At 38.9% G+C, this 13,511-nt stretch overlaps 1 protein-coding gene across 1 annotated transcript in view; it reads right to left on the bottom strand.

Annotated features, from left to right (window-relative positions):
- STPG2 (sperm tail PG-rich repeat containing 2) overlaps window positions 1-13,511 on the bottom strand; it is a gene marked incomplete at both ends in the record, with an annotated part of 526,196 nt that overhangs the window by 428,708 nt on the left and 83,977 nt on the right. The gene's annotated exons all lie outside the window — the stretch shown is intronic.

Below are 13,511 nucleotides of genomic sequence, written 5' to 3'. Positions count from 1 at the left end.
AAGAGTCCTACTATCTAACCTCCCATTCTCAACCTGATTCAACCCCATCATACTTAAATTCCTCCACAACCTAATTATATTCTCTACCTTACCCAACTACTGCACCCATCACCCTAGCTACTCCACCATCACCCAATCCTCATCACTCAAAAAAGTACTGCTTACCTGTTGACTCTTCTAAATCCCTACTACTAAGACTGGTCTATACACAATACCCACAATGAATGGAAAGACAACAGAAGAACAGGCCTGAGAACTTTGAAAATATAAGAACCAGGAATAGTGGAGAAATGACATATGTTTCCTCTAATATGCCCAAACTAGGGAACATAGAGGATACCAGTGGTACTCCAGGTAATGGAGGGGAAATACCAGCAAAGCTTGAATGGAAAGATAGGGGAAGGGGAAGGCTTAACTTGATTAATGAGGGTCTACATCCGAATATGTGTAAAATTATGAATATGGCATGGTTATCCTGGACAATCATTGATGGGAGGGGGGAAGGGAAAACAGGGGCGAGGGAGAGAGGGCACCAAGTATATCTTAAATGTATACCATTTATGTTCAATAAATAATTAAAAAAATTATAGGTACATAGCATCCCATAGCTTTAGTATTTTGGTTTCTAGCAGGAACTGGCTTTATGATTAGTTTTTATTAGTTTTTATAAGTATTGATAATCAACTATAAGTTTATCAACCATTGATAAGTATTTATTAGCTTCTTTTCCAACATTTTATAAAAAATTTGTGCTGTTCATTCTCCTGAAAGCTAAAGATATATAAATACTATGCATATATCTTATTTTTAAAAATAAGTAAGAATAGTTATATATGTGATTTTTTGGATTCTTTAATCTGAAAGTTCAAATGTTGGATGATATACTTCTAATACATGAACCACTTTTTAATTATTCCTGAATTTATTCTTTAATTATGATTTAAATCAAATTTATTATCTCCAATTCTTTTAACAAATGGTTACTGAAAGTCTACTATTCCAAGACTGTTTCCTAAATGCCATAAATAAAATTAACAAATAAAATGCTTTTCCTCATGGAGCTTGAATTTTAAGCAAACATATAAGTATAAATGAAAAATATAATATATAATGTCAAAAATAAAAATGCTACATAAAGGTGGGTTGACTAGATTGGATGGTCAAGAAAGGCCTCTGGAAAAGGTAAAAAGGTAAATTTTGAAATAAAATCTGAATAAAATAAGGGGTAAGCTTTCAACACCAAAGGCATTCAGGCAGAATAAATAATAAATTCAAATAGGTAGAGTCAGTAACCAGCTTGACATATTCAAAGAAAATGAAAAAATCCTGGTTTTGGTGGTGCACACCTGTAATCCCAATACTTGGTGGGTTGAAACAGGAGGATTGCAGGTTTGAATCCAGCTTCAGCAACTCAGGGGGGCTCACATCAACTTTTCAAAACTTTGCTTCCAAATAAAATATAAGATATTGTTAGGTTATAGCTTGAAGATAGAATGTTCTTGAGTTCAACCCCCAGCATGAGTGAGAGAAAGATGAGAGACAGAGAAAAAGACTAGTGGAACACATAACAAAAAGTATGAGAAATGTGGCAAACAACAAATTGAAGAGGTGGGTTCGGTGTATATCATTATAGACATGATAAAATATATGGGTTTTATTCTGAGGGGTAAAAATTAAGAGAGTTTTGAGTAAAGCATAATCTGATATTTATTTATTTTTTTATTTTATTGGGTGGTACTAGGGTTAGAACCCAGAGGCTTTCTACATCCGGACTATACTACCATATCTATTTTATATTTTATTTGGAAACAGGGTCTCACTAAGTAGCCAAGGCTGGCTTCGAACCTGTGCAATCCTCCTGTCTCAGCTTCCCAAGCACAGGGATTACAAGTGTGCGCCACCACGCCCGGCTCTGATATTTATTTTTAAAAAACACCTCTAAGTACTATATGTTGAATATATAAGAGTGAAAGATGAAAATGGGGAAAAATCATAAGAATACCAGAATAAATAAAGAAATTATTATGGCTTTAACCAAGATACATGAAAGCCATAAACTTTCAAAAAATAAAAAATGAACAAGTTCTGTGGATGTATCTCAGAGATAGAATACTCCTAGGTTTAATTCCTAGTATCAAAAAAGATTTTAAAAAAATAAGGAGGAAAAGGCTAATGAGATATGGATTCAGGTGGGAGATCATATTTACCTTTAGTGATATCAAAATTCTATGACACATAACTGAAAATAAGTTTTTTGCTTTTTGAAAATGTCTTCCAACATAGATTAGAGTGAATCTAAGTTTATGCCAAGAAAAACAAAAATGACCCATGAAATGGACCTGGTCAAGAACCTAAACATAGGTGGGCCGGCAGGAATGATGGCTTCTGATCAAATTAAACTCTAGCTAGGTTTAATGATGCCTGGCTAGAGAGTAAGGTTGAATACCAAGCCTAAAGAACCAATATTTGTGACTACTCAAAAGAAGAGGTCTTTTATCTGTGATCTTTGCTAGAGAAATGTTTTTATATATGTTAAGCAACAAAACCAAGGAAGACTACAGGGCAGTCTGAGTTCAATATCCAGTGCTGCTTTGCTGTGATTAATAAAACAAAAAATATATATTTTCTAAAATAACTTTACCATGACTGTTTGAAAAGCCTAGGCCAAGAATACCAAGTCTTGCGACCTTGACTATTATTGCAGAATGCCTAAATCTCCAGGTTTACTGATGTTCATTTTTAAATGTATTACCAAACATAAAATAGACATTTTTGCTTAAAGGGTAATTATAAGTCACTATATTAGTTTGTTTGCTTATGACTAAACATCATCATGTATTGTTCCCTGTGATAAATTTACCTGTGGCCCACAAAGTAAAAAGATATAGTGGGATTCATAAAACTAATTGTCTAAATGACTATGCCAATTGATTAAGGTAGACAATGAACATCAATGCCTCATTGAATAATGAAAATACCAGTGGTCATAAAATGGCGGGTTGTTTCTTTCTGTGTAAATATTGCTAACCAAAGGACAAAGAGAAAACCATGGGCAAAATAATTTACAGTAATACATCTTTATTCCCCTAAAAGTTTGAAAAGAGAAAATTCCACTGAATTATTTTTTTTATGGTACAGGGGATGAAACCCAGGGGCTTTCTACTTCCAGGCTATACTACCAGACCTATTTTATATTTAATTTGAAACAGGGTCTCACTAAGTTGCTGAGAGCCTCACTAAGTAGCTGGGGCTGGCTTTGAACCTGCACGATCCTCCTGTCTCAGCTTCCCAAGTGCTGGGATTACAAGCATGAGCCACCACAACTCCTCCACTGGATTGCTAGGCAAGACTTCATAAGGTTGAATGACCTCTGATTAGTTAAATGCATCATTTATACTTAGATAAAGTAATCAAACATCTTAGCATATTACTAAGTATTTTGAAAGCAGTAAGATGGTCTCTTGACAGTGACATGGTACAGATGACCAAACACTAGATCTGATTTCACCTACTTAGGGTTTCAAATGGCTGCATTAAATACTAAACACAGGGAGGGGGAGAAAGTTGGCAACGGCGTAAGGCAAGTCTGTCTCTAACTTGTCATGAGAGCTCCAAACTGAAAAACATCCCACATCCCAGGCTATCTTCATGGGAGGTGAGAACTATGGACAGAGAAACTTCATAATATCTACAAGGCTAATTTTAAACACCCAGTATGAAAAAGTAAAAAGAAACAAAAATCCCTGAACAATAGCATGCACCGTGGCCAGCGGGAACTTTGGAAATCCACAAAATTCATATATACAGCAATCTGAGACAGGACAGAGAAGGATGACCAAATCACTCTCTACACCCCCATCCCACCATATGCCTGGCTGCAGAGGTGAATGTGGAAACTCCAGGGAGGTGAGCACAGTCTTCTCACAGGGTAACTGAAAAGAGCATAAAAAGGAAGTGAGAATTCACACAGAGCATGGCTGTACACCACAGAACTCTGAGGAAAAGACCAGGCTTGGAAGCCACTGACAAACATAGCCTTATCTTTTGAAAATGCAGTGTTTTGAAATGAAATTTGGACCTAGGGCCTTGTGCTCAGTCCCTACACAGAGAGAACGAGACGCCTGGGCAGGAGGCCATAGTATTGGGGCTTCAGAAAGACATCTCTGTTACAGATTTCTGAGCAAGCAAGAATGCATGGAACATGCTGGGTAACCCAATGTAATAAGTGGATGGACCTTAAAGAGACTTGAGGGCTAAAGAAGCCAAGTGGGAGGTTGTGTGTGTGTGTGTGTGTGTGGTACTGGGGGTGGAACCCAGGAGCTTTTCTACCTCTAGGCTATACTCCCAGACCAATTTTATACTTTATTTGAAAACAAGGTCTCAATAAGTTGCTGAGAGCCTCACTAAGTAGCTGAGGCTGGCTTTGAACCTGTATGATTCTCCTGTCTCAGCCTCCCAAGCACTGGGATTACAAGCATGTGCCACCATGCCAGGCTTAAGTGGGAGAGTTTTTTATTATTGTTGTTGTTTTCTGTTTCCCTTTCTTTTTTATTTTTTATTGGTGCATTGTAGTTATGCATTTTAATGGGGTACAAAATGGTAAAGGTAGACATGCACACATCACTCATTTAGCCCTTCCCCAATTCCCACCCCATTCCCTCACCCTCCCTCCTTCTCATGTTTGGCTTACTGATTGACTTTGATATGTTTATGAGTGCATGTGATGTATACTAGGAAATTGCCGTCTTCCTGTTTGCCTTTCTATTCTGTCTCTTTGTTTTTGTTGTTGTTTTATTCTGCTCTGTGCTTGTGTATTTGTAGATTGTTTGTTGTTGTTGTTGTTGTTGTTGTTTTATCCTTTTGTGTGTTTCTCTTTCCTCTCTCCTTTCTTCTATCCTCTTTTTTATTTTTTAAATTTTATTTATATTTTATCAGTGCAGGGAATCAAACCTAGGACTTTAGCTAATGCTGGGAAAGTACCCTGGACTACAATCCCAACTCCAGCCTAGAAAAGCCTCCTACAAGCAGCCAACAGTCAAAGCCAAATCTTCCCTGCACCTCCATCCCAATCTGCCTCTTTAACAAGGTAGAAAACAATAGGCAGGTGAACAGGTTTGAACCAGAACTTTGGAGCAGCTTTCACATCACTTCTAAGCAAGCCTCAAACAAAAAAGGGGAAAAAAGGCAAAGAAATATGCAAAACCACAAAAAAATCAATTCTCTTCCAACAGTAAATTTTACTCATTATTGGTTAAGCAATTCTTAAGGTTTTTTTTTTAATTTTTTCTGTCCTTTTTCCTCTTCCTCTCCTCTTGAATGTGTACATGTGAGCAATGATATGTGTTGTTTCGTTTCTCTGACACCTAGTGAACCTGTCTGCCAGTTCCTTCTTTATATCTATTTTCTATCACTATATATAGATATTCTACACTGGTTAGTAAAGTTTTCCTTTATTTTCACTATATTTATTATGTTACCTAATCACATGCAAACTCTCATTCTACTTAACCCTATTTTCTACTTTATCCTATGCTTGTACTCATCACTATACCCCTTCCTTCTCACTCACCCTTCACCATTAATTACCATACAGTTTACCCTTGTGTATATGAGCTTAATCCTCCAAACTCCTACTGCTGAGGCTGTACTGAATAGGTAAACCAATAGGAAATACTATCAGACACTAAGTACATACCAAACACAGCTAACAGAGGAAAACACCCAATATCCCACACATACAAGTTTAAAAATGCACAGGACACAAACTGTTCTGCCCACACCTCAGAGACTACCCCGTATTATGGAGCTGACAGAGAGGTTGGTGGTCTGTAACACCTACAACCTATCAGTTCAACCACTGAAGTAGGAAGACAGAGTCCTGAAGTAACTGCAACCCAGTACTAGAGATCTACTGACAGAACAACAGACAGATGATACAGAGCACAGATCTCAAAGTCAACATTATAGGGTGATCAATACTCGAAAGCTGCAAACACCCAAACAATAGAGGCTATTCAGATTTAAAGCATACCTTAAGGTAAACATTTACCTCCAGAAGAAGATACTATAAAGGGAGAAGAATTAGACATAGGAAATCCATAGAGTGAAAGAAAGCTATCAAAAGCAACAAAGATATAAACTTAAGTGTATATCTTCTTAAAAAACTGAAATCATGAGAAAGAAGAATATCAAGAAAACAGTGAGTCCACACATTCTACAACAGATCCTACCATACCAGAGTTGCAGAGGATGCCAATAGGAGAATTTAGAAATTTAAGAGTAAAAATGACACAGGATTTCTGAAAAGGGTTCAAAGATAGCCTGAGAAAAATAAAAGATCAAGTATCAAATCAGAAAATAGCTGGGTATGGTGGCTCATGCTTGTAATCCCCATGCTTGGGAGGTGGAGACAGGAGGATTACACAGGTGCAAAGCCAGCCTCACTGGCTTAAGATACCCTGTTTCCAAATAAAAATATAAAAAAATCGGTATGGAAATGTAGTCCAGAGGTAGAAGGGTTTCCAGGAACCCTAGTACCACACACAAAAAAAATCAGAAAATAATCTGTTACCCTGAATAAAAATTAAAAAGAAGCTCTAAAATAAGTGAAGAATGTGATAAATAAAATTAAAACATTAATACAAATCATCCCTGGTAAACTAGACCACATGAAAGACAGAATATCATTTTTAGAAGGTGGATTAATATGTAGGATTGCATTAAACTGAAGAGTTTCTGCACAGTAAAGGAAACTATCAAGAACCTCAACATAGAACCAACAGAATGGGAGATTTTTGCTAATTAGTCTTCTGATAGAGGACTAATATCTAGAATAGACAGAGAACTCAAGAAACTCAGCACTGAGACTAACCCAATCAAAAAATGTGCAAGTGAACTAAATAAACACTTCACAAAAAAAAAATTTAAATGGCCGATAAATGTATGAAATAATGCTCAAGATCATTAGCAGAGACATGCAAACCCTGAGATTTTACCTAGCTCCAATTTAAATGGCAATCATTCAAAACACAAGCAACAACAAATGCTGGCAAGGATGTGGAGAAGTAATAACTCTAATACATTGTTGGTGGGACTGCAAATTAGTTCAACCACTTTAGAAAACAGTATGGAGGATCCTCAGAAGAAAGGGAACAAACTTACCATATGACCCAGCAATACCACTTCTGGGTATCTACCCAAAAGAATGGAAACCAAACTAACAAACTAATGTATGTGTATCTATGTTCATAGCAATACAATTCACAATTGCCAACTATGGAACCAGCCAAGATATCCATCAACCAATGAAAGGATTAGAAAACTATGAAATATGTGCACAATGGAATTTTACGCAACCATAAAAAAGAACAAAATTACATGATTTATAGGGAAATAGATGGAACTGGAGAATATTATGCTAAATGAGATTAGTCAGTCACAAAAAAATAAGAAATTGGATGCTCTCCCTAATAAGTGAAAACTAGGGAGAAAATTGATCATGGAGAAGAAAGAGATGAAGAAGGAGAAACTATAGATAAGCAAATAATGTGACCTAAAGGGGGATGGGAGGGGGAAAGAAGGAAACTCCCTAATGTACATGATGTACAGTTACAAACATATCAAAGTCAATCACTAAGCCAAACATAAGAAGAGGAAGGGAGAGGAAATAGGGTGGGAATTGGGTAAGGTCTATTTGAGTGTTGTGTGCACGTATGCCTCTACCATCTTGTACTCCATTAAGATATATGACTACAATGCACCAATATTTTTAAAAAAAAAATACAAGATAACCACTCCAAAAAATGAACACATAGTATATAATTTAGAAATATCAATTTGACAGCATGAGCTATTCAAGAGATAAGGAATAAATTTAAAAAAGGAAATGAAAGAATAACAGGTATAAAAGAGGGGAATAAAAGCTGAAACAAAAGGAATAAAAAATCTTATCAGAAAAATATCAGAGAATTTCCCAAAACACCAGTACAAGAAACATATAAAAACCACATTAGAGAAGATCAGAGAAACAGTACAGCATGCCACATACTAGAGGTGAAGGAGAAATTTTTAAATGCAACAAGAGTAAAATACTGAGTGACAGAGATAAAACAATAAGAATCACTCTAGACTTCTCAACCAAGTTATGAAGGTCAGGAGTGCCTGGAAAGACATATTCCAAACTATGAAAGAGACAACTTTCAGCCAATATTACTCTACCCAGCAAATATATCTTTGAAATCTGATGAAGAAACAAAAATCTTCAATGACAAAGAGAAGCTGAAAGAATTTATGTTCTACAAACCAGCAATAGAGAAAATATTCAAAGAGGTAAATCACAAAGAAGAAATAAAAAATAAATACCAGAGCTAGAGAAAGAATGATTTCCACCAAACAACTAACCAAAGATGAACAAATATCACCTCAAGTAAATGCAAATGGTAGGAATCAAAATCATCTCTCAATAGTCATACTTAATATCAATGGCCTCAACTGCCCAATCAAAATAAATGAGGTTGCAAAATTGATTCAAAAATCATAATTCATCAATATTCTTTTGTTTTTGGTGGTGGTACTGGGGTTCCTGGATACCCTTCTACCTCCAGGCTACACTCCCATACCTATTTTATATTTTTATTTGGAAACATGGACTCTTAGGCCGCGAGGCTGGCTTCGAACCTGCATGATCCTCCTGTCTCCACCTCCCAAGTGCAGGGATTATAAGTGTGCACTACCATGCCCGGAAATTCATCTATATTCTATCTGCAAGAAACATAACTTATTGGTAAAGATAGTCACAAACTAATGGAGAAAGACTGGAGCAAGTTGATCCATAGTGATAGAACTCAAGGACAAGCAGGAGTAGCAACTCCATATCAGACAAAATAGACTCCAAGCTTAAACTTACCAGAAGAGACAAACAACGTAATTTTTTACTGGTAAGAGAAAAATATCCAACAAAAGGATATAACAAATTCAAAATTTATGCTCCAAATATAAGTAGAGCCTCTTTTATATAACAAACTTCTTATGACATTAAGTCTAATTGTATTGTAAGATCTAATACAATAATGTTGAGAGACTTCAACACTCTCTCACCAATCTTCCAGAAAAAAAAGTCATTAAAGAAGCCTGAGACCTAAGGAACACCATGAATTAAATGGAACTACTAGACACATGTTGGGGTCTGCTCAACCGCCTGATGACATGTAGCGCCAAGCACGTTGGCGTCTGCATAACTGCCTGACAAAACTTCCGATCAATGAGCTACATGTGGCAAGCGCGGGTCTGCACAACCGCCAGAACTTCTGATGAATAAACCTGCAACAAATAGCGCCAAGTGGATACAGAGGGCATAACTACTCTCCTTGCCCCCACTAGCTCAATTTGATAATGTTGAGCCTTATTGGCTCAACTAATGCTTTCGTGCTCGTGAACCCCTCGTGCATTGGATAATGATTGGCTGTAAGAGTGACCTTTAGCTTGATAGGTTAGAATAGTTTCCTGTTGGAACTCCCCGTTGCGGTTTTTTGCTTTAAATTGGGTTGCCTGAAGAAAAATAAACCAGATCCTGCTTGACATGTCCCCGGCTCCGTGTGCTGTTGTTCGGGCTGTCGGTACTCATCATTTTTCCCAGCCTTGCCACTGACAGGCTGAACGCATCAGTCTGGTGCCCTGTGTGAGCCCCCCCCCCATCCTCTAACGAAAGAAATTGCTGGCAAGTCAATCGGTCTGTGGGTGAGTATCCCCCCCCCGTATTTTAGCATGGGGAAGTCTAGCTCCAAGCCTGATCCTTCTCTTGAATCTTTGAGATTTCTCTTAAAGAGTCATGGGCTTGATCTCTCTGATAATCAGGCCAGACAAGCTTGGGGTTGTCTTTTAAAAATTGCCCCCTGGCTCCCCGAGGGGAACCTTTTAGACCAGGATACATGGGACCGTGTAGAAGCACTAATCAAGCATGTTCAAATGGATAAAGGAGAGACTCTCCCTCTCGGGGTCCTCCCCACCATCTCAGCACTAAAGGGCTGTTTTCCTCCCCAACCCTCGGAGAAGTGCTCTAATAAAGACTTATGCCCCCCTAAGGTAAAGAGGAAAGATGTCCAAAACCCCCTGCAGGCCTTTCTCTCTGGGGAAGCCCCCCCAATTTTCCACCCCTGTATCCCTCTCTCGATCCCTTTGGGGCTGCCCCCTGGAAGAAAAGGATCCCCCGGTGTCTTTCTCCTCCCATAGCCCCTTCTGCCCCCACCCCGTGACTCCCTCAGCACCTCCCCTATATCAGGGAGTTAACTATGAGGGGAAGCAAACCCAACTCTTCCCTGTGACCGTTAACCCTGGGGGGGTTAACCATCTCCATGCTTAAAAGTTGTTTTCCCCCACAACCCCCTGAAAAAAAACAAAACTCGCTGACCGTGGCCCCAAGCCAGCAAAAAAGGGGCCGCCAAACATACACCCTCCTCTGGTCCCAAAGCCCCTAAGAAACTTCCCGATCCCTCTGATCCCTTTGGGGACGCTAAGGACTCCCCACAGTCCTTTCCCTGGCCAATTCCTTCTCCGTACCCTCTGCTCCGCTGCCATATGCGGGCGAAGCGGGAGCCAGAGGAACTATCAACATAAATCTGGGGAGAAACCATTCAGCCGCCTGGGACCCCTGGAAACCACAAGACCAGGTACAGACAGCCACTTTGACAGCATGGAGGAAATTAGATAAAGGACCTACTGAAGCCCCTATTGCTGGGATAACCCAAAAGGCAAAAATACAAAAGTCAATACGGCATCCGTAAGGTGATTTAATCCCAAGCTGCCTTTAATTTTATGTGTTTTCATGGGAAGCACCCTATGCATGGCTCTTTTGGCCCAGAAGGGAGAGCCCATTCATTGGATATACTTCTCCATAGGAGGAGCACCCCAGGTATATTCTATAATTGATCAAGTAACAGATTACATTATTAAAGGAAGAGACATAACAAATCGGCTTTTTAAAATGGATCCTCATGATATAATTATCCCCTACCAATTATCTGATTTCACCTGGTTCTAATAATAATAATAATAATAATAATAATAATAATAATGTAATTTTAGAGGGATTTTTGGGTAATGTTGATTGTCATTATTGTCCATATAAATGGATAAGCTCTTTTACTAGATTAGAGTGGAGGCCCCCCAAAATCTTTATCTGAGAGCCTAATCCAAATTTCCTGACGGTATTTACCAATGGGGGGCATATGGGGGCAGCCATGGTTATATATCCTTCATTTGTCAATGGACAAGACCCACAGCCAATTCAAACAATATCCCATCCAATAGAAGGCTCCCCCCAGTTCAAAAAAATATTAATATTAAATGCCATTCATAAACCCATCAATTTATTTTCAGATAACCAATATGTGGCTAATCTGTTACCTTTATTGGCGGAGGCCCATATTAAACTAAATTCCAATCCTATTACCCCTCTAATGATTCAAACACAAACAATTTTACATCCTATATTTTTACAACATTTACAAGGCCACCAAAATATACTGGGCCTTCTCCCTAAACGCAATCAAACTGCAGACAAATTAGCCTCCTCTATTTTCTCCATAACAGAGACCATCAAATTCCATCAATTTACTCACGTCAATTGAAGGGGCTTAAAACATAAATACCCACAGGCATCGGATTGTGTGTGCCTGTCGATCCTGCCAACCCTTCCTTCAAATACCTCCCCTACAAATCTCAGGCAGCAACCCTTGAGGATTATGCCCCAACAATCTTTGGCAAATTGATGTTACCCATTATTCCTCCTTTGGCAGACTAAAATATATCTTTATTTCAGTTGATACCTTCTCCTGGGTATGTTGGACATCAGCCCATGCTGGAGAAAAGACCAAACATGCCATAAGCCATTTCCTACAATCTTTTGCTATTTTAGGCCTACCTCATCAAGTTAAGACTGATAATGGCCCATGTTTTGTCAGCCGACAATTTATTGCTTTTTTGCAACGCTGGAAAATTGCCCATACCATGGGCATTCCTTATAACCCTTGGGGAGAATTTTGCCCCCGCTATCCATTTTACAGATGGTAGTGGAGTCCAAGATGAGGTTCAAAAACAAAAAATTAAAAAAAAATTAAACAAATGATCCTTTCCCAATACCCTAAGGTAAATTATCATCCCATAGCTCTGCCCGACAACAGAGGGAACTTGGCACTCGATCCCCAAAATTGGCCTGGGGATTACTGCCAGAACTGCCTTGGGTGCGGCTGACTTTGAATGGCCTTGGAGTTACATAGGAAACTCTCCCTCCAAATGATCAAGGATATTAAGGCTGTCTCAGAAACCATCCTAGACTTAACAAGCCCAATTGGATTCTCTAGCCAATGTGGTATTACAAAAAGGACGGAGATTGGATTTATTAACAGCCAAAAAGGGAGGCATCTGCTTATTTTTACAGGAAAGATGCTGTTTTTATGAAATCGGGCTTAGTTCAGGACAAGATAAAGCAACTCCAAGAAGACCTTAGATAACGCCGGCAAGATCTACAAAACAACCCACTATGGACAAGATCTCTCCTGATTGTTTGTACCCTGGGCCCCTGTATCCTCAATAGATTAGTTCAGTTTGTAGGCAATTAAAATACATAAAGTAGAGATCCAATATGACTGACATTCTGACCATAAACATCCCTCCTCTGTCCCCCATGCACCCAATGACGGGTAAGATCCTCAGAGGAGGACAACCTAAGACATGGGCTGGGGTGACTTATGAGCGGCTATCAAGCATGAGTACCTCATGCTTGATAAGATCCTCAAAAGAGGACAACCTAAGACAGGGGCCATACATTTCACCCTCATACATAAAAAGAAAGGGGGAGATGTTGGGGTCTGCTCAACCGCCTGATGACATGTAGCGCCAAGCACGTTGGCATCTGCATAACCGCCTAAAGTGCGTTGGCATCTGCATAACCGTCTGACAAAACTTCCAATCAATGAGTTACATGTGGCGAGCATGGGTCTACACAACCGCCAGAACTTCCAATGAATAAACCTGCAACAAATAGTGCCGAGTCGATACAGAGGGCGTAACTACTCTCCTTGCCCCCACTAGCTCAATTTGATAATGTTGAGCATTATTGGCTCAACTAATGCTTTCGTGCTCGTGAACCCCTTGTGCACTGGATAATGATTGGCTGTAAGAGTGACCTTTAGCTTGATAGGTTAGAATAGTTTCCTGTTGGAACTCCCCCTTGCGGTTTTTTGCTTTAAATTGGATTGCCTAAAGAAAAATAAACCACATCCTGCTTGACATGTCTCCCAGCTCCGTGTGTTGTTGTTTGGGGCTGTCGGTACTCATCATCTTCCCAGCCCCGCCACTGATGGACTGGACCTGTCAGACATATACAGAATATTTCATTCAAATACAGCTGAATACACATATTTTCAGTTGCTCACAGAACCATCTTCAAAATAGATCATATCATTGGCCACAAAGCAAAGACTAGCAAATTCAAAAAAATGTAAAATATAACCCCC

This window comes from Muscardinus avellanarius (assembly GCF_963383645.1).
Source record: "Muscardinus avellanarius genome assembly, chromosome: 6".
Taxonomy (NCBI): domain Eukaryota; kingdom Metazoa; phylum Chordata; class Mammalia; order Rodentia; family Gliridae; genus Muscardinus; species Muscardinus avellanarius.
Note: the sequence above shows the minus strand (reverse complement) of the source record. Positions and strands in the feature narration are given on the sequence as shown.